Raw genomic sequence first — 24,090 nt, forward strand, 5'->3', positions numbered from 1 at the left:
CTGACGGTTTGTTAGGGCGCTGGCTACGAGAATTACTCTCAGAATTTTTGACAAACAATTCAATCGGTCTTCTTCCTGAACATAGTACAGTTATTTCTTTTCTGTACTTTTTTGTCTTGCCGCAGATAGTCCAAACAGGCTTTAATCCAAAATCTATCGTCAACGGATTTACTTCTACAACTGAATCGGTTAGTATACCTTGAACGGGAACTGGTATAAATGTCATGTGATTACTTATGTTTGCGACAAATATTAATTCCACCTTGAAATCATTTTCCAAACTTTTCGGCATAAACTTTAAATTGAAATTGAAGAATAAACCAGGGTATAATTTGACTTCATTTAGCATAACGACGCTCATCGTTTCAGAATCCATATGCAAGCAATCTGGGAAAAATATCGAATGAAATCGGCAGGATATAATTTTTGCGGTTTTATTCGTAAGTTTTATTAATCTTTTGTACGTATTTCCGTTAATAAAGTCGTAGAAGATTAAAGTTTCTGGTTTGGTACAGAATATATCTTGCCAATCTCTCAGACAGTATGAAGACTCTAGACCTTCCTTTATTACATGATACGACATTATGTCCCGCTTTTCATTTTTCTGACTATAAGGCCGGGCTTTACGAGCAGCGCACGATTCGGAAGGAATATTTCCCTCGGAAATTTTCGTATCTATCACCAAATCACTCTTGGATTGCAAAGTCTTCTTGCTCTTCCTTCTGCGCAACTTGTTGCTGCTCGTCCGGCCGCCCTTCCCCTCGGCCGCGGCCGCCGGTAACAAGGCTCCGGTAGACTGCGATTCTTGAGACAACTCTTCGGGTTCACCCTGGGTATTAGTGTCACTATCTATGGTTGAAACAGATTTTTTCTTCTGTTTTTTAGTAAGTGAATTTAACTTTCCAGGTTTTTTGTGGTTTTTTTTTACACAAAGTTTTTCTCTGAGGATCTTACTAACAATGTTTTTTTTATTTTCTTCGATTGATTTTATTTTTTCATCTTTATCGTGTACATGTTTGTTTATTTTAGATAAAATTTCTTCAGAATTTTCCAGGCACCGAACATTTGCGCCTATGTGTTGCTCTATCTTTGCAATCAACTTAGCAGCCTCCAGTTGTCCAGATTTTTCTTTATTCATGGTAAAAGTTATTTGAAATTTCACAAAAGCTTTTTCTTTAATACTACGACAAACTATTTGTTTTATGCCTAAATGTTATTTTGACGTTTCATCTAAAAGCAATAGAAAACGTGTTCGAAATGCATTTTTAAAAAAGTACCTCTCTGGAAAATATAAAGTTTTTTCATTTTATTTGGTTATTGAAAAAATGTTTCCAAAATAAGTATGAAAGTACAAATGTTTTGTACATACATAATGAATAATAGCGCTTCTACCTCTCTAATAGAGTAAAAACTCGTGTTTCGAGAGGGCCTCGTGGTGTAATGGTCAGCGCGTTTGCATACCATGCAAGAGGTCTCGGGTTCGATTCCCGACATGGTTGATATGTAATATTTATTTGTAAGGGTGTTTTTATACTAGAATATTTCATAGTCGCTGGACTGGTACCTGAAGCGTAAGACTGATCAATTTGCCTTCGTGTAAAAATGCGCTGCGATTGGTGTACCAATTCTGTGTGAATTTGGTGCAGAAAGGGAATGATTATGATTTGAGAGGGAGTTCGTTTTACATTAATTTATTAAAATATATATATATATTTATATTTATATACAGAATTTTAAATTCACTAAGATAGACTGGATCTTGTCTTGAGGTAGTAATTTTTTATTTTTTTGTCCTAGCTTTAATTTTATTTAATTGTATTTTATTTTATTAGTGCCTGTATTTATTATAAGAAGTTGTATTTACCATTGTTAGAATGGACTGCATAAGTCCGTCAAATAAATAAATAAATATGATATTTTATTTACATATAACTTTTGTTATCTAAAATAGGTTCCGTAAAATTAGATGCTATATTCTAAAAGATACATCATTTAAGATAGGGTGGGTCTCATGTGTTTTTTAATTTAGATTAAAATGTTTGAATAGTTGGAATTTAATATTTAGATACTCGTATATTTTAACTTCGCAATCATTTGTTTTGGGTCTTCAAATAATAAGTTGATGCACTTTTTATGCAAATAACTCCTTCTAAAGGAATTCTTCTGTGCTGCATCTAGTTTTAGCGTCATCGTCCTATTGATCAGAGATAATGTAGAACTTGCTATTGATCGGTTAACCGTACCAACAGTACCTAACGATGATAATGTACGTTTCTGATTTATGCACACATTCTTGTCAATATTGAAGGGCGAGTGTCTCGTGGTCACAATCTTGAATGCCAATAGAAATCTTATTTATTTATTTCATTACTGAGATCAATCGAATATATTGTTTTCTTTCATCGAATAAATCAATTACAAAATCACCTTTAAAAGCTATCGTATTAGGAAGATGCCATTTTTCAAAATTAAGGCAACACACAAGATACGGCGCGACGTTCAATTTCGGGGGAGTTCCGTAATGGACCAATAAACACGTGTATTTTTAGGTTCGTAATATAGATATTATAAATATTTAATAAAGCAAATATATTCATTTATAATTTTAAACGTTTTTGGAATGTAAATATTTATTTTTATTAATATTTATTTAAAATGTTAAATTATTTTTTATAAATTTTATTCTACCTATTACAAGAGAAGTGGATAGCGTTTTTGAGAAGGGAATATGAAAGTTTAGACATTTACTGGGCTTAATCATCTATAATTATCCACTGTGTAACATTCACCGTTCTGCATATGTTTAAACTCCAGAGTTCTTTTTTTTAATTACTCAATTTAATTACTCCCCACATGGATTCATAACAAACCCGACTGACTTTTTACTCTAATTTAATAGCGATGGCAACTACGTACAAACCCACTGCTATGTTTTTGTTAATTTATACAAGGACGTTAATTTCCTTTTTTTTAAACTTTATTTCATATTTTTCCCTTTATAATAATCATACATTATAAATTCGTGCAATCAATCATTTCACCCCATTTCTTGTATGATTACCGTACAAATGTATTTGTATCGCTTTCATATTATCCAGTACCTTCGCATTTCATAGCAGAAGCCAAGAATTGTAATCGCCCTGAATGCTAATCCACCATGTTTCCAACGAATGTGTATAATATATGTTAATAATAACATTATTTATTATGCTAATTTACTTTCCAGGTCAACCTAGGTATAATTATTCGATAGCGTCCTTTTCATATTAAAATCTTCCCGAGTTTCTCGTCTATCGTTTGAATGATAATATCGCATTCATTCATAATAATTTTAATTTGCATTTTTATACATATTCAACGGGTTTTCCTCAGTGGAAAAACGGAACTTCAACAGGAAAAATTTCGCATACATTAACTTAACCCAACAATATAAAAACTCATAGAAATGAAGATTAAATTATATGCACACATACCATTGCTTTAAATAACGAGAATTAATCGGATAAAACGCTTATCAATTCATGTTTTATCTCTTTGTTTTTATTCTCAAAGCACCCTCTTTACACAATTTTTCTTTCTTCTCTAACTCATATAGTGTCCGTGCGGCTCGACTGTGGAATTATCTCCCATCCACAATCAAAGGTGTTACTACAGTGTCTCTGTTTAAATCACGTCTGAAGAAGCTTCTCCTTTTTCTTCCTTAATCTCTCCTCATTTCCTCTTTCCTTTTTATTCCTGTTTCCCATTGAGTTTATTGATTAAGGGTTATTAATGAATTAATTCCATTTTTGTATATCTTTAGCTTTTTTTTTTTATTGAATATGTTTTGCGTATTGAGTTATTATTATGGAGTTCCACAAGGAAGTGTCTTGGGACCTGTTCTCTTCTTCCTATATACAAACTCTTTGTGTGATTTGAGTAATGGCGGAAAAACTATAGCATTTACTGATGACACAGTTGTTTTGTTTGAGGCTAGTGACTGGAACTCTGTGTTTCAAAAAGCAAATTGTGGTATGAGAAGTGTCAAAGTGATATTCGTTACATCTATATCAAGAATGTATTGACAATTTTCTGGTCAGGCGACTCCGGAAGGAGGTCCTAACAGAATGCCCGTACGAGGTTTTTGCGTAACTTAAACTTCTTAATACCGAGAACGCGTACGATGTTTGCTCGGAGACACTTTTCATATATAGCTCCAAGAGTGTTCAACGTCTTGGATGAACATATTAAGTTCTCCAAAACAACGTCTATATTTAAGATGAAGATCCATAATTGGATTGTATCGAGGGGTAGAGACCACTGTATGAGATTGCTTCGGGAATAAATATATAACATCGCTGCTGTCTTCATTATTATCCATATACGTATATGTGTATATCATCACTGTCATACGTATTGTTATATAACTTTTCTACATTCCATTTTTCGACATGTATAAATTTTTACTATTTATATTTTTCTATTAATATTTTGTTTATTTTTCTATTATTATTTTGTATATTGTTTTGATTATTTTGTATGTTATTTTGATTACCTGTATATTGTTTCAATATGTTAATAAATATTTTTGATTTATATATCGAAGAGTCCCGATTTAACACTCTCTAACAAGTCGGGACATAAAAAACATATGATTGTGTCTACGTCAAATTGTGTATTTTGTGCATTAAATAAATAAAAAAATAAAAATTGAATTACAAAAACTAAACCTTTATTTGTTAGTTGAAAGAAATTTCCATTTGGCAATAATCCCGCCAATAAACAATTAACATTATGTATGTAAAGTTTTAAAATAAACAAAAAAAAATTACCTGTTCATAATACATACGAGTTTCGTGATAAATTTGAGGGAAAAATGCGCTTGCCGTAACGTTATGAAAAAATACTCTTCAATTTTATTATATTTAAATGTTATACAATCATAGATAATATTATTATTTACGCACGTACGATTGCTTTAAATAATGATATTGTGATCTTTATTATTACTATTTATTTAAAAAAAGAAAAAAAAACTTTATAGTAATAACCAATACATAAAGAATAACAGCAAATAACAAGACCAATAAATGATGGGTTTCATATAAAAACAAAACGTACAGTTCGCTAGGGGGAAAGGAAGTAGGACGGGAAAATAGGGAAGGAAGAAAAGAAGAAGAAATGCTAAGTAAATATAAAACAATGAAAAAAGAATATATAATATATTGTAAAACTGAAAATATGTGTGTGTGTTTGTACGTTTATTTGTTTTTCTATTACATGACCTTTTCCGAAACGGTAAGTTGTATCGACGTGAAATTTAGAAAGATAAAAGATACAAATAAATTAAAAATAAAATTAACGGAATACCGCATAAAAAACAACTTGATAGTTTAAAACATTGAAAATCCTTGTACTCACTATTAACTCGGTGTAAGTCCCCCTACAAGCGCAAGAGCTTGTCTCTTTTTTAGAGTGGAACAGAATTAAATAATAAATTACTAAACTTTTATATTATAATGTTATAAAAACTGTAATAAATGTCACTAATAGTTTGTAATATCAACATCATTCCCTTTCCACACTTATTGGTGTATAGGGCGCTGCATTGGTACTATATTTAAAATTGTAATATTAAATAAAAACAATAATATTTCAAATGTTATTTCTAAATCAATTGCGCTGTTTTGAACCCAAATTTTCCAGGCCTTCCTTGTTAAAATTAAACTTTACAACGGTATATCGTAAAGATGTGATTTTTAAAGTCAAAATGTAAAATGCCATTTCTAGGTCAACCGCGCTGTTTTAAAGCCAAATTTTTTCTGCCTTCCTCAATGAAATCAAACTTTTTAACGGCGAGTAGTAGTGACGTGAAATTCAGAATAAACATCGGAAATTGCATTTCTAGATCAACTTTTAAACTTCGCTAAATCTAACAGATTGAACAATCAAATTTACGTTATTTTTTTAATCTCCTGGCAGTCATAATTATTATTACAATTCACCAATATCTAGACTACACCGGCTAGGTACCGAGTATGGTGAAGTTGATATATTTCGTCTGTCTTTATAAAATATAGGTTAAGTATTCAAAAGGTTATAAATTAATTTGTGTAAAATTTCTTAATATTGTTTTTTATTTACTATTTTTTTTTCTCATGTATCTCTATAATAATGTATAAACTTATGCATATGTATGTGTATGTATATATATGTACATGCATGTATGTATATGTGTATGTGTATGTTTGCATATGCATGTATATGTATGTGAGTATGTTTTCATATGTAAATTTATTAAATATTTTTCTATGTACCCATATACCTATGTTGGTACATTTCCTTATTTTTATTTATTATTATATCTTTTAGTTTTTCTTATTTTTATTCATTATTGTATCTTTTAGTTTTTCTTATGTTATCTTTAATTTTAACTAAATTTACATACTTATGTTTTACTGCTGCACTTGAATGTAATTTCTAATATATGTTAAAGCCCGTAGGGCGTGTAAATTAATAAATAAATAAAGAAATATGGGTATATACACTACACATGTAAATGCCTAGACTACCAGATTCCCTTATCTTAAATGTTCTTCATCTCTTCATCTCATGGTGAGTGACTTTTTATACGTCAATATACGAACGATTCAAATGAAAAATACATTATAAAACTTATTATGCTAAAATAAATATCACACGATTATATATTATGCATTCTACATTTCAGTCGGAAGCGCTAAGTAGTCAATGAAATAAGTGGAAATGTAGGCACTACATTTATTTTTCCATTTTTTTGGCTCTCGTTTTTACGGTGTGCGGGTAATGCATGTATTTCCGAGAATTGGAACGGGTTGCGAATTAATTGTAATTCTGTGCACAGGGGTCCGCGGTTTGCACACCAAAATATGCGCGGTATAATTTGCTGGTATAAATAAACAATATATACCGAGCATATATGTAGAATATCTAGGTAAATAGAGGACGGTGAAGGCGCAGGCGGCATCACATCGCATAATTCGCATCGGCAGCACGCGCGAACCTAATCGACTTACTTTCCTCTCTATTGTATATTATTTCACTTTTCCTACGAACAAGGCGGCCATTTTCAATTTCAGTTGCCGATTATTCTAGATTTAGCACAAATATCATCCGATCAGAACTCAACTCTGAGAATATTACGTCGTGTAATACACAATTGGATAAAATATGTTTAAAACGAATGCTAAATTTTAAAAGACTTACAAGATTTAATTTTTATACAAATTTTTACTCGAATTCTGCACGTGCATATATACAGGTGTGTTCTTTAAACCCTGTCACACCCGAAACCACACTGGTGGGCAAGAAAACATATTAGCATATTAAAAAAACTATTTAGGACAAAGAATTTTTTTTCAATAACATATTTTAAAAAACAAATGGTTGCTTACTTCTGCAGGAGAAAAGTGAGGGGAGCGCGGCGCAGTATCAAACTCCCCCCTCTCCTTCCTCGTTTCTGCCCTGCAGAAGTAAGCAACCATTTGCTTTTTTTATATTTTATTATTTTAAATTTTATTCGTTCTAAAAAAATATTTTAATGTGCCAATATGTCTTCTTGCTCATACTGATCATCGTAGTTTCAGATGTGACAGGATTTAATGAACATCATGTATACGAGTATTATTTAAGAGCCCATTATAGGCAAACAATTTATACTGAGGGCGTAACTATTGTCTAACCTATACTGCCGTCATAAGAAAGAAGGACGCATCTAACATTTTTTTTCGAAAATGAGTTAAATACATATTCGGAATCAGGAAAAAAAAACATATATCTTGCTAAAATAACCACAACCCTATTATTTTCACTAATAAATGAGACTAAACTGCAAAAAGTCTTATAAGAAGATTACTAAATATAAAAGGCTGTTCCGACTTATATAATTACAAAAGACTGATTAAAATACTTATTTTTTCTTCTATTCTGTTTTTAAAAACATCTGAAATGAATGTACATACTCGTTTTCGATTAAATTTAAGATCTGTTGGTAATTTCGAAGCTAATTGATTATTAGGTCGGCGTTACTATTTTAAAAAGGAGTAAATGGCCAGTAACGTCTATTTTATTTAGTTGAGTAGAATCAACTGGCATATTAACACTAAAAAAGAAAGACGTTTACTTAATTACTAAATAAAAGGGCGTTTCTAGCTAGAAACGTCTTTTCGTTGAAGTATAACATATTTTCTTGTATTTTTTTTACTAAAAAGAAGATGAAAATGTTAATTTTTTAATAAATAATGTAAAACTTATTAAAATTAATTTATATATTTCGTTAGGGAAAACCAGAATACATACTGTCGCATAGAAATATACTTTATTTGTGTAGTATTTTTCACACAGCGAATTTTTCAATCTCCGAGTTACAAAATATTTATTTTCTCCTTTTTTTGTTTTACGTAGAAACGTCCTTCTTTCTTATGACGGCAGTTTAGTAAAGTATTAAAATATGCACTCTAAAAAAAAGAAGCGTTGTTTACTATGAACAATTTTTTATTTCTATTTGTAATACGTAAACACAGATAATCATACCGAAATATGAGTGAAAATTCTAAAAATGACTTAGCTGTAGGCACAATTAAAAGTCAACGATGTTAACTTTAACAGTGTTCCTTACTCCTTAGTACTAAAGATATATGAAAAACGTTATTAATTCAACAAAAAGTTGAAATGTGTATTCTGTCATTTACTTAAAATTGATTACTTTACATTGATTTTGCCGTGCGTGATTTTAATATAAATTTGTACGGAGTGAACCGAGTGAATAATCATTTACTCTTGAACGCAAACTTAGTATTTGAACATTTAATTTGAGATAAGCATTGGCGTCGGACGGATGTCACGTCACTTGAGGTTTTGTTGATACCTTTTTTGTTGATACCTACGAAAAACGTATTTCCTCCATCGTATAAAATACCTTACTGATTCGTGGTTGCTAGCCTAGTGCCTCTCCTTAAAAATCGGCAATAAGCTGCCATTACACTTTTTTTTCAGAAAATTACGCCCAATTCCGAACTCGATAGTATTTTTTTCCGTTTCAGAATCTGAATTCGCGTGTGCGTATAACACATAAATAGGTATTTATTTCGCATTTACACATACACATTTCTTAACAGAAGATTTTACCATGCAATTCAAAAGTATTTTTTTCAAAATTATTTACAAGATTTTTAGTTAATCTAATTTAATTCAGATTTCTGACCAGTTTACTCCGTTTAATACAGCTATGATTTATTTTATTATTGATTTAACTCATTAACCACTATCCCACCTGCGGACTTGATTCTTAAATAGATACAAAGCGGGTTATTCCTCTCTTAAAAATGGGAAAAATCCTGTATAAATTGACAAAGTTCATTGGCTTTTTAAAAACTAGATCGAAAGCCAAAAAAATATATTTTTAAAATATGTATCTTATTACCATCGTTGTGATTTTTTTTAAAGTTTTGTTATTTGGAAATTACTCCCGTGACGACACTAACAGCCGTCGGTAAATTGTCCTGATATTTAAAAATAGAAACCCGTACGTATGAAAACACGCTAAATATGGCTTCCCAGAAACAGGATATATATTAAAACACATTATTGATTAGCTATTCTAAACAGCTATTTACTAGAACTTGTGAGGTTTTAAAGTAGTTCATTTTTATTAAAACGTATTTTTATTAATTTTTCATTGATTTTCGAGAAACTTCGCCGCACAATAAATGCCATTTTTTACAGCTTGTAAGAAAACATTTTAACGTCCAATTTCTCGTAGCACTGAACTTTCTCATTTCCACAAATATAATACATAAACTTAACCTCGTAACACGATTTTCTTTGCGAAAAAACATTTGAAATGTATAAAGTATATTTTACATACTGAATTTTATAGTAGATGTATTTATCAATTTAAAAAAAAACGGTTCTTTGCACCGAGGTATAATGAAATATAAATGATTCTTCATAGAGCAATAGTTTGAAAATATTATCCGAAAAATGAGCGTTGACTCGTGAACATTGCAACGCAAAACGCGTAGTGGAGTAAAAAAGCTGCAAAGCAGTATGTCGCGCTCATGTTAGGTTCCGGAACTTAGATTGAAAGAAACACGAGACGGGTGCTTAGTGCTGTATCTGTGTATACATATATATGAATAATTCTTTGTCATTGAACATGTAAAATCCATTGAATTTCCGAAAAAAAAATTTTTTTTTTCAACGTTCTTCGTCAAAAACGTGTAAAATGTACAAAGAAGGTTTATTTTATTTACTGAATTATTAGATCTGCAAAAATTTGTTTCAACAGAGAGGAAAATCATTTTTGAGAAGAAAATTTGGAAGTCTAGGCATTTACAGGGCTTATGACCCGTCATTGGCTGGTTTAAGTGGCCATTCACAAACAGTATAACATTTACTATTATACCTATGTTTGAACATTCACATTTCCGTAACTCTTCCATCTGTCTACTTTTGTGAAGTTCTCAAACCAGCCGATCAAAGTCACTTAAACCAGCCGATGACAGGTCATAAGCCATGTAAATGCCTAGACTTCCATATTTTATTTATTTTATTTTATTTGGGAAATCAACAGTTCTACATACATATTAGTAAACAAACAGATATAGTGTACAAACTCAGAACTAATAACAGATTTCCACATAGTATACAAAGTTAGTAAAGAAAATATATTACATATCAAATAAATACATACAATTTATGCATACAAAAATGTTATTTTCATGTACTCAATAATCAAAGATTTTTTAAATATTTATTTTAAGAACATTAAGTTACTGTAAATTGGGCGGGATAAGGACAAGAATGCTTGAAGAGAGGATAAGGAGGGGAGGGGAGATGTACATATTTATTATTATATTGTCTACTAAGTTACATAATACATTTTTAGTGTAAATTTTAAATCTGACAGAGTGATGTTTGTGTAATCTATATTTTTAAATTTTGTATTGTACATTGAAAAAGTCCTACGAAAATAAGCATTTTTAACATACGATGTTTTACTTATTGGTACATGAAACAGGTGGTACCGTCTACAAATCCTGGCTGGCACATGTATTTCCTTCTTAAAAATTTACCTCTACAGATGCAACTAAATAATAAATAACTCCCTAGGGAAGAAATCCAGCCTGTCTACAAATATTTCTATTTACTCAAAACATTGTTGAATTAATATAGTTCATTTTTTATTAAATTTAAAAAATACATATTTATCAAAAAAACTTGTAAATTGTATTCATCGGTACGGAATTTCAAAGTGAAGAATGCATTACAACCAAATCAGGTTTTTTTTATCAATGTAAATAAATAAATAAATCTCCTTTCTCTTTCCTAATATTTCCTCATTGCCGCTCCCTTTGTTCCTTTAATTATTTATTAATTTATACAGGTACAAATATTGCCAGTTCTATTTTCGTATTTTTTTTTTTTAATATTTTTTTTCTCGCATACATTTTGAAACTAAAATTATATATAAAAATATGACCTTTTATATTCAAAATTTTTGAGAATGGAAAATATGGAAGTCTAGACGTTTATTTTTATTTCATTGGTTGGTTAGAAAAAAAATCCATTTGGTAATAAGCCCGGCCAGTGTACACAAAGTTAAATAATTTAAAAAATAGTATACTAAAAAAAAATATACCTTTTACTGGTTCTAAAAATTTCTTTAGAAAAAACGGCATTTTTGTTTCAAAGAGAATAAAGTTTAAACTAAATATCGTGTTGTTCGTGTTTTTAAAAGTAATAATCCACGGTTAAAAAACTCATTAAAAATAATAACAGAAACTGTATAACTATCTTGTTCTAGATTAATAATCCACTCGAAGTCTTGCAAAAAGTGAGCTTGCTAAAATTTATAAATATGTACATCGTAATTTAACTCATTTTTAACTTGTATTATTTAAAGTACCTTATGTGTGGGTATGCCTGACATAATTAATTTCCAGTTAAGAGTTATTCATTACAGGTTATTCAACTACCTATAATTTATAGTTATCCGTCGTTATACTTGACAGACAGGTCTTGGAAAAGAAAAATACTGTATACGAAACTACATCAAATTACCATTCAGTGTTCAATGAATACCATTATTTGAAAAAAATATTTACGTACATATATTACATACATATTTTTATGTATATGAAAAAACCCATACAATTCTTAAGTAGACATCCTGAATTTACCATACCTCACAGGCCATGGCCAAATTTACTGTTATGTTATAATGTTACGGTCGGATACAGAATGTTTCATTGAGAGGGAAGAAACAGTACATTGTTAAAAGTAATTTTTATAAAAACGGCGTGATAATAATATAAAATACTAAATTGTATTTACTTTTTTTGTATTTCTCTATAAAAATTGTATTTATAACAATATTTTGAGATGTGTACATCACCAGGGCTGGTATTCCGAACGCAATTATAGCGCCGTATACCGTGGTTTTACGTACTAAATACGCGTTATGGTGCGCTGTAAATGCGTTTGGAATACCAGCCTTGGAGACCCTATCGATAACCTGGACTCTCGCTTCCTCCCACATCAATTCCGTGTCCCTCAATTCCGTCGAATAAAGCAGAAAGATCGTCATCGTACCTATGTCCAAATCTTTGCATATAAATAAATTGATTGTAAGCTTTTTGATTTTTACCTGTTTTACTTTAAAAGTGAACAGTTTTTTCGCTTAAAAAGACAAGTATATGACTCGTGCATATTGCCGGTGACAACAGACGGACTAGAAACCATATCTGTAACACAAAAAAGTAGCCAGAAATTAAAATGCGCGCTACGATCCATGGAAAGACAGATGCTCGGTGTATGTGTAAGAGACGAGTAAGAAATAAAGAAATAAGGCGCCGAACCGGAGTCGTGGATATGATGGATCGTGCAGCAAAATATAAATGGCAGTGGGCAGAACACTTGGCGAGACAAAATGATGGCAGGTGACACCCAGAATAATAAAGCGGAGACCATGGGCAAACAAAAGAAATGTTGGTAGGCCACGGAAGAAGTGTTGGAAGGCCAAAGATGGCTCGACGACATTGCCTCTATTGCCGGTAAAACGTGAATGATGAAAGCGGGCGAAGGAATGGAGACGTTTGGAAGATGCCTTTACCTAGCAGTAGAGAGAACAAGGCTGAAGAAGAAAGAAAGAATGACAGATGACAGGTAAGTTCTGTAAATGCTTAAACATCCTTTTATTTTTTTTAATTGTTGAAATATACGTAGAACTATGTTCAAGTTATTAAAATTAAATTAGAATGTCATTCAAAATGGAACACCCGGTATAAATTGCATGTCTACCTCTTCTACAAGTTGTCTTGCACTCCATCGCAAATTCTGAGTAGGTATTTGATCAACTCCATTCATAAAAAATACATCTTTTTTCAATTGGATCTCGTCGTAAGCTGCCAAAATAAAAAGTACAAACAAGTACTCGCCCGGTTTTTTTCCGCAAACAGCAATAACAGTTAGGTTTTGGAACGCATCATCAGTTTTTATTGAAAATCATCAATGCGAAACGTTAAGATCAACAATCGAGAGACAACGAAATGATTAACCTATTTGGTACCAATACAATGCTCCCATTCAGGACTCGGGACACTTCTCTATCTTTTTAAAACATCAAAATACTGATTAACATCCTCGTTTTGTGACAGTTCTAGCTTTTTTTACAGTAAAAATCACTCATTTGACACGCAAAAGAAATGGACTTGCATTTTTCTCGGATCGATGAAATTTTGTAATATTTTCTCTAGAAGCTGTTAGAGTTGCTATTTTCTTATATTTTTTTATGTTCACATGCCTTTTTCAAACTACCATTATCATACCTACTCTCATACCTAAACATATTTATAAAATAATGTAATTGATTATTTAAATAAAAACTATTGATATTACCTGTTTGCCAGTTAGAAGACGTAGAACGGTCCTTATAATGAGGGCGTTACCTCTCGTAAAATGCAAAAAAAAGATAATAAAGATGTTAATGTTAGGGATGGAGAACAATTTAGAGAAGAAAATATAGAAGTCTAAGCATTTACAGGGCTTATGACCTGTCATTGGCCGGTTTGAGTGGCCACTTTACACACTGTAACTCACCATTTTGCTTATGTTTGAACATGTTGATTTTAGTAAAGTGAAGTTAGGTTAATGTTTATTAAGACATACAAAACATAAATACTACAATATTTGAGTTTGTCCAAATGTTTTTAGACAAAATACTGGATTTCACTCCCTCGGAAGTCATTAAGATTAACGAATTACAATAGGGATGGAGAATACCCTGAAGAACGGAATATGGAAGTCTAAGCATTTACAGGGATTATGACCTGTCATTGGCCGGTTTAAATGGCCCCTTTACACACTGTAACTCACTATTTTGCTTATGTTTGAAAAAAGTCTAGGCATTTACAGAGCTTATGACTTGTATATTGTAATAAAGCCAGCTGGTCCAAGAAGAAGTTTAAACAATGGAAAATTTGTTTCATTTTTGTGGCTTGAAGATAAGGTGATCAGTCTTACGCTTCATCCGTTAGTCCAGGAAGGTTGAAATATTGCATTGAAAACCCCACCTACCTACCTGTGGTATTCTGGATCTTCTTCGCCCCCTAGAGAGTGATCAATTCGAAGATTTTTATTTTTTTTAATGCGACTTCACTTTGCTTCATATAATGGTCTCACTGATAATAAAACGTCAAATGGTGTATAAAACTGCCTCAAAAACGGAAATAAAACCAATACGGTTTCATCAATTTAACCTAATTAAGTGTTTTGGGTAATGATGTCACAATAATGTTCTGAATGAAAATCATCATGTTTGATTTCAAGTGTTCATATTTTTTGACGTTTAATCATCAGTGTGGCCATATGTAAAGCAAAAAATAGGCGCATGGAAAAAATAAATATCCCCAAATTAACGACTCTAGGGGATAGAGAAGATTCATAATTGCCCCCCCGGATCCGTTTTCGAGATCTTGTATTCTCTTTTTAGATCCGCACATTGCAAATACATTTTTTTAATCTTTGATGAACGGTGAATTACTTTTTTTTTTTAATATTCTTTGTTTCCAAGTTAAATTTCTTTGTATATATTTATGAATTTTAGCAAGCCCACTTTTTGCAGGAGTTCGAGTGGATTATTAAGTATCTTATAGGTTTTTGAAGTTTTTTATGTAATGTTTTCATTCACTGTTTTCCCAATTCTGGCGGCGATAGGGTGTATTAGTTCATAAACTTTTAGTAAATCGGGAGAAACAAGTCCGATCAGGAGAACCAGAGCCGTAACAGCTCGTTAAGAGCAACCTTTCCACGTTGTTTTGCCTGTTTCAAAGACACCCTGATTCAGACATCTATCAACAAAATAAATTCAAACCTATCAATTCCAAATGAAAATCCATGTTCATAAATTCACTCTATCAAGACAAAAACCTAGCACCAACCTATTAAAACCCTGGTATACCTTAGTCAAGACCTATCAAACAACCCATCAACCTTATATCTAAAATATACGTCTTTGATCTGCAGTCAGATCTCGACCGTCTAGAGGATTACTGCAACTCCAACTGCTTGGACCTTAATCCTTCTAAGTGTTCAGTTATTACATTTAGTCGCAAAGAACTATGTGCTTAAGGGTCAAAACCTCCAACGCTCATTATGTGTAAAGGATCTAGGTGTCTTCCATGATAGTAAATTACTTTTTGACGCCCATGTTGACAGCATCATAAAAAAGTCATCGCGTGCGCTTGGCTTTGTTATGCGTAGCTCTACGTCGTTCACTATGGCAAAGACACTTAAAATCCTTTACTGTACATTAGTGCGAAGCAACTTAGAATATGCATCACAAATATGGAATCCTATGTACAATGTGCAGATATCACGCATTGAAAATATTCAAAAAAATTCGTAAAGTTCATGTGTTTCCGGTTGAAACTTGAGTTTAAATCTGACCAGTATATTCATATATGTAAAAAACATCACCTACTGCCTCTGCAAAAACGTCGTGAAATAGCGGATATAATTTATTTACTTAAAATTGCCTCTGGTTCAATTGACTGTCCTGAACTACTTTGCAAACTTTCTATCAATGTTCCTTCCAAAGTTTTAAGAAATAACCCTCTTCTTCACATACCTCTTGTTTCATCTAATTATAGGCAAAATTCATATTTATGGCGAACTTTTAATAATTTTAATGTACTAAATAAATCATTTAACATAGATTTATTTGAAAATAATCTTAATAACGTGCGGCGTTTGCTTTCAAAATAACTCGTAGTATTTTTTTTCTTTTCTTTTAAATTTACATTTAATTACTATTCATTTTATGTTCGAGAATCTTTTTTAACTTACTGTGATGCTACTTGTGAAAACCTGTAATTGGCTTATTTGTTATTTGTTTTGTTATATAAATATGATATAATTATAGCTGTTGGTTATCCAAATAAATAAAATAAAATAAATAAATAACCACCTTTAAAACCAATATTTCACGCCCACCCTGTCAGGCATCGAACTTAGGATCTCAAGAATGGCGAACGCGCCAATCACTATACAAAGAGGTGGACTTATCTCGATTCGATTTCCTTTTTCAGGGTTTTTACCTGAGATTAGAAATTTAGCCAAAAATGCTCGTCTAGTGTTTTGGTTCTTTTTCACACTCAGTGTAGCTATTACATTGGTTCGTAAACACTATTTAATAACATGTACGAAATGCAGTAAATATTTTTTTTAAATACACGTGTGTGGCATTGATTCTTCTCCGCTTACCCTTACGGAAAGGGCGTAAAAACATTAGTAGAAGTATAATCAATCAGTTATTATGCTTAATAATTATCGTATATTTTTATTGTAACACATACTTGTATGTAGACATTGTAAATGTTACTTGTATGTTTTTAAAGTACGCCAACCATCTGCATATCCTTTAAAATTCTATGTAGCACGACTAACTGTGAAGTAAATAATGACTTTTCTTAATAAAAACATTGTTATGCTGTGATTCCGTTACTGGGAAAAGAATTTAAAACCTTGTTAATTTATGAAAGAATATGGACCTCATTTTGTACCTTAATGGAGTTTACGTCATCCGCAGGACGATGGATGGGGGGTTTGACCTTAAATTCTTGCATCCCAGTCAAGTACAGGGGAAATCGTAAGACAAAAATGCTCTTACTGCAAAAATTCAGCCAGTTCAAAGAAAACTGTATCTCTTGCTTAGAAACTAAACAAAAAAATATTCAAACCTTCCATTGATAAAACAATATACATTTTGATAGATTATTTTATAACAATACGTAGCAAAATATTGTTAATTTTTTTATTTTAATTTCTTGATAAAGCTCGCGTCTTAATTTCCTTTTCGGGGATTTTTTTTTTTTTTCTTTTTTAACTAAAAACTAGATACGTTTATATTACTATATTACACGTTATACATTCAAAATCATTTATGTTGGGTCCGTTTAACACTGATAACTTATGTGCAAACGAAAAATTTTTAATCTTATACTTTTTAAGCATTTAAGCAATACATTTTTAATCCAAAAGGATTCTATATCTAAAATACTAAAAATACTACAGTAATTTCACGGGATTAAAAAGTAAGAGTCGCACGTAAAAGGCATGTCTTATTAAAATGTGTTGGCGTTTATTTTGTACTCCGTCTAGTCTAATAGATGTGATTTTATATAGAAAATTTAAAGTTAAATTTTAGATTAGAACCTACAGTCTACTAAACCTTCACATTCATTTGAAAATACCCGAACAAGACGATGTAATTGTCCGATTTTTTGTTTTTAAAAATTAAATTAGTAGACTCAAGTAAGTGTTTGATTTAAATATTAAGATTATAAATGAAATGCCAATTTTCAGATGCACAAAAGCTGGTAGTGATCAAATTTATGATAAATAAATGTTTTTGTGGTATTTTTCTTTCTTAATCTTCCTGTATGATTAAAAGAAATAGTTAGTGTACAAAAATAATTTACTTAATTTTTTTTTATCTGCCATCTTTATTTGGCCTGCGAATGTCCACTGCACATTGCCACCACTCGGAGAATCTTCGCAATGATACTGGTTTGAAGTTAAATCAAGTTAAAAGAGTGCATAACTATGTTGCCGTTTTGACTTCAGCAGGGTCCGGTTTTCGATTCTTCCATTTATGTCGGCCAGGAGGGCAGAAAATACAACCACCTTGTAAACCCACGGAACTACAAACACACTATCCCATATTACCCCTATGTATATCGCCATGCGTGCACGAAATACCTATGTATATCAACGCTATTTGATTACAGCTCTGAAAAAAATATGTTTTTTGATTCTGAAAATTGACAAAACCCTCAGACAAATATAATACTCGTATCTACTCGAGCTTTTATAGATTCAAACAAACCTGATAAACATTTATCGCAGATATTAATTATTATTCTGAACTAAATTATTATTAAAAGATAAATAACAAAAATACTAAAATATTGCATTTCTGCGATTTTTCCATGCGATGTTTTGATTTCTGCGAAGTTATTTCGCTAGTAAAATTATTTAAGTTGTTGTCAAACTTTATAATACCGTTCTACTTCATTCAATTTTTTTTTTAAATCTTTGTGTGATGTGATGTGATTTTAAAAAAAAATTAATGTGTTTAATTTTTGAGATCCCAAATTACCTATAATCGGAACCAGCAATATATTGTATTCAATTATTACCAAACTAAGTGCACTTTTTATAAATATAATAAATAAGTGCAGATTATTTCATCGTCATTCCCTTTCCACACCTAATTGTCCATAGGGCACTGCATCGGCACACTAGTCGAGCGTATCTCGATATTTTTTGTTACATGAAGGTAAGATGATCAGTCTTGCACTTCAGGTGCCAGACCAAGAACTTTGAAATATTATTGTGTAAATGCACATTTTTAAATCAATATTTAATGTCAACTATGTCGGGAATCGAACCGAAGACCTCTTGCATGGTATTTAAACCACTGACCACTACACCACGAGACCGAAGTTATAATGTTATAACGTATATTTAAATATATGATTGGATTATAACTTATATTTAAATATATATTAAAAATACTAAGTACCTACACTTTCACCAATTTATTTGACGAATTAGCGCTTTTACCCTCTAATGGGCATCTTCAGACGTAAATATTATACAGTGTTAAGATAATTAAGCCAAATATTATCCTAAGTATGGGTACATTAAAAAAAAACAAGTCGAAAGAGTACAATAATATGTCATATTTCAATACACACAATATTCATTCAATTTAATACAACATACGGACAATTTTTCGTTTATTCAATATTCATACAATTTGCCTACAGTTATCATACAATAATATTTCACATTTCATGATTTCATAGTCGATAGAGATACAATTATATTTCAATACTCTTCTATTACTATGTATGTTATTTTGCAAAAAGTCTAAATGTGGTAAGAGAGTAAAAAAAATGAAACTTTTTATTAGTTCGTGATTTTAATTTGATTTCACTTTTCTCAATTAATAAATTAGATTCACAAATTACAACAGGGATGGAGAATACCTTAAATAAAAGAATATGGAAGTTTAGGCATATTCCCTTATTCTAGGTATTCTCCATCCCTGTTGTAATTTGTTAATCTTAATGACTCCCGAGGGGGTGAAATCCAGTCTTTTGTCTACGAACATTTAGACAAACTCAAATATTGTAATAAATTAGATGTTTTTATAGCTGGCTGGGTCATATACGACTCGTATTACGGGTATGATTATTTTAATGTTTTATTGTCAATTAAGTGTAAAACTATTCAGTGTAAATAATTAAGGTTGCATGCTCCAAATTATTCGAAAGCGCCTAATTACATTCTGATTAAAAGTAACAGAATAATGGAAATGTAACGTCTTCATAGGTTTTGTTCACAATCATTTAGCCGACTCTTTCCATGTCTGCTGAGATATTATCTCTACAGAATAACACAGTGCATGTGCAATGTGCGTATCTAGAGGATTATTAATATTAACTTATACCATGAAACCTTTGTGAAGAAATTTTATCAAAACAATGGATTATAAATAACCTTGTTAATCTTGTAGGATTTGAGAATTAAAATTATCTATGAACAAAGTATTTTAGTTGTTTTCAACACAGTGTTATAGAAAAAAATACTTAATATATAATACTGTCCATACTTAAAAAGTAAATTACATCAAATTAAATGCTTTCAAAATTGCAAAGATCAGCTAGTTTTCTGTTCAACTGTTTACAGAAAAAAACTAAATAGTGTTTTAGTTTCTAAATGAACAATTAAAAGATGGGTTTTGCAATTTAAAAAAACAATCTTCAGATGATGTTGATTATGTTACTAGGATGAATTTCGTTTTGAAAACCAAAAATTATTTACCTTATAGTTCTATGGTAGTTGATGGTTTAGAGTTTAAAGGGTACTTGTTATATTTTGTAAATTAAACAACGATGTATCACTGAAATGCTTTGTTATTTGCATTCACATTTTTCACTAATATTTCAGTAATCCGAGCGTCTTCGGCACAAGTGTAGGAACTGCAGGAGCGTGTCTTCCTCCGATCGATAACACTCGGAGACAAAACTCGATACGAGATCTTCCGCGACTTATCCTTAATCGAGTTCAGATCGATAACAATGCAACAAATGAGCATAAATTAAACACCCCGGGTTAGAGTCTTCCTGCCTTAGTGGGTCGCGGCGCTAATCCGCGGTCAAATCATGACTAAATCATCGTGGACAATGTACGCGATGATTGTAATTCTTGTCACTCGCGGGATTTGCGGTGTGCAGTGTACTAGTGACTTGTGAGTTGTATACTAGGCACCGGCGGGCGTCGAACTGGGGTGCTGGCTGTTGAGTCCGTCTGCGTCTGGGCCAAGGCGAGTGTCTTCCGGCACTAGGTTAGTGCAAATACTCCTCTTTGGTCGACACTGATGTGCTGAAAATTGCCGACGAACTCATTACTGCGCGTTCAAATTTATTTTATTTATTTATTTTTCTTAATATATATAAATATACATATAATGATTAATACACGTTAATATCAAGGTAATTTAACTGTCTAACTAGAGCAACTAACCCTTTTCTAAGACATTTAAAAATATATTATTTTACCTACTACCCAAAAACTCAATAGCATGTAATATAATATAAGATTCATTTCATAATTTATCGCAACAGAGAGGGAAAACATTATTGAGAAGGGAATATAGAAGTCTAGGCATTTACAGGGCTTATGGCATATCATTGGCTGGTTTAACTGGCCACTTTACACACTGTGTAACATTCACCATTCTGCCCATGTTTAAACATCCACATTTCCTCAACTCTTCTATTTAAGAGTATTGTCTTTTTCAAAGAAGTTCTGACCATTCGTCGAGAAATCAGTTCGACATCGATTTTTGAGAAAGATAGGCTAGAGGTTGGGCTTATACAGAGACCTATAAACGTATAATGAGTTAGAAACTACCTTGAATATATATTCTCTTCGAGACCGTCAAAATAAATCCGACCTTATAGTCCTATTTAAAATTCTCAACTCACTCTTTGATGCGCCTGAACGACTGAGCTCGATAAAATTGCATATCCCAACTATAAACCTCAGACAAAACTTACTCTTTCATACCGATAACCATGGAACTAACTATGGTTTTCATTCCCCTATGCCCAGAATTCTTAGGTCTGCCAACAAGCATACCAGTCTTGATTTCTTTGATAACAAGTTGTCTTCTTTCAAACGATCACTGAATTCATATTCACAAGTATAAACACCTCTCCCCCTTCCACTCCCACAAAGTCTACTTTAAACCATTGAGTCTTTCTACTTTTTAATAATTTTCTATGTGTAAATGTGTCCATAAAAATGCTCATAGGGCGTATATATATATATAAATAAATGGAAATAAATTAAAATCAGATCTTCATTTTTTTTATTATTATTTACATACATGTAGTTTATTACACATTATTTTATACATAAGTCCCAACTACATAGGACTAAAAGTCCTGTGGTGAGATGGGACAAGCAATTAGTTCACACAGACACATGAGTATATCACCACAAATATAGGATCACAAACAAAAAAAATAATTTTTAAATATATATATATGACACATCAATATGGTAAACAGTAAACTCAAACATTCGGAAAATTTGCAAGGAGTTTCCTACTCAAATCCCTCCAACTAAGGGAAATCCAATCCTTAACTCCTCTCTTGAAAGTCGTTTTTGTCCTTAAGAGCTTAATACGCTCTTTCAAAATATTGAACACTCTCGATGCGAGAAATGAGAGATGTCCCTGAGCAAAAGTCGTACGGGTTTTGGGGATGACATAATTCGTACTCTGGGAAAACCTCGTACGGACATTTTGCTGAGACCTCTCCTTATTGTTCGACCAGAAGTGTGCAAGCGCATCTTTTAGGTACAGTTGTCTCATATCCAGCACCCCCATGTATTGGAACAACTGTTCTAACGGGTATTTTGGAGGGCGTCGGAATATCATTCTCAATAATAATTGCTGTGAAATTATAAGAGGCTTTAAAATGGATGCCGCACAAGCCCCCCAGCCAGCCATTCCATAGGTTGCAGTGGATTAAAACAGAGCAAATAAATAACCATTGGAAATAGACTTACATATTCATACTATAATGGATATTACTAGAAAATAATATTTTATCAATTTATCGACCTGTACTGTACCGATGTACTTACAATATTTTTTATTGAATTTTCTTGTTTGTATTAAGTGCGACTCCATAGTGTAAAAGATAGGATAATTGCCTTAGGCACAAGAATTTCGAGTTTGATTCGCGATAAGATTGGAATATACAGGGTGTTCTTCAAACCCTGTCACATCCAAAACCACGATGATCAATATGAGCAAGAAGACATATTGGCACATTAAAATATTTTTTTAGAATGACTAAAATCTTAAAAAATAAAATATCGAAAAAAAATAAATGGTTGCTTACTTCTGCAGGGGAGAAACGAGGAGGGGGAAAGGGGGAGTCTGAACCGCACGGACCCTTGCTTCTCCCCTGCAGAATTAAGCAACCATTTGTTTTTTTTTTAAATATATTTATTTTTTTAAATTTTCTTCGTTCTAAATATTTTTTTTAATATGTTAATATGTCTTCTTGCCTATACTGATCATCGTGGTTTCAGATGTGACAGGATTTAAAGAACACCCTGTATATTAATACGATTGTTCTTGAATGAAATAATATAAATATTGTATTCATAAATACTTATAGCATGAGATTTATAATGTTTATCATAAGAATAAATAGAAAAACATTAAAAAAATAAATATTACATAAAAGTAAATTCTGTCTTTGTATCCGGATTTGATCAGAAATAAACAGTAATTCGCCACTGCTATTGGACCTCTTGACATTTTGCGAAATAATGGCTTGCATTGAGTAAAAAAAAATAACTTTTATTTAAAAAACAAATATATTTGGTTGTGTTGTACACAAAATATGTTTTACAATGCAATTAATCTTAATTAAATTAAATGAGACAACGCCACAATGCGCAATGGTTCACACAATTTTATGTTTAGATTCGTAATTATATAGACATCTCTATCTACAATCTACGTAAAGATACATCTCGTAAAATGTGTAATTCATATTATGTGTTAACATAATTATTTCCTATTGATAATAAATGCGTACCGTACCGTGATATTGTCAACCGCGCTAACTTTCGCGGTTAAATCTCAATAGGGAAATATCGCATACTACGAACCGATAAAAATATGTGAAATGGATTCAGAATAATTAATTGTATTTTCGAAATCAATATGGATATTGTGGAGAAATGTTTTCATTGATAAATGTTAAAAAGAAATTTAATAAAAATACGTTGCTAGAAAAACACAATTTACACTATTTAAAAACTACATTTCATACATATTATAATATTATGAGGATGTTTGCCATCTTCTATATTGATGAATCATAGCTTAAATATACTTTGATATTCTTGGATGATTTTAATACCGACATGGATTTTTTGTGACCACGCTAAGTTTTTGTATTTTACGTGTAT

The 24,090-nt window shown here is 31.4% G+C and overlaps 1 protein-coding gene across 2 annotated transcripts in view; it reads right to left on the reverse strand.

The window, feature by feature from the left end:
* Positions 1 to 20,933, reverse strand: part of LOC148284174 (uncharacterized) — a 31,656-nt gene extending 10,723 nt beyond the window's left edge. For both annotated transcript variants that reach the window (XM_088242549.1, XM_088242548.1), the window contains exon 1: positions 20,413 to 20,933. The gene's annotated coding sequence lies outside the window, so the exon portion shown is untranslated. The remainder of the gene's footprint in view (positions 1 to 20,412) is intronic.
* Positions 20,934 to 24,090: the final 3,157 nt, after the last annotated feature.

Source organism: Micrasema longulum, unplaced genomic scaffold, assembly GCF_059751315.1.
Source record: "Micrasema longulum isolate JH-2025_06_02 unplaced genomic scaffold, ASM5975131v1 h1tg000142l, whole genome shotgun sequence".
Classification (NCBI taxonomy): domain Eukaryota; kingdom Metazoa; phylum Arthropoda; class Insecta; order Trichoptera; family Brachycentridae; genus Micrasema; species Micrasema longulum.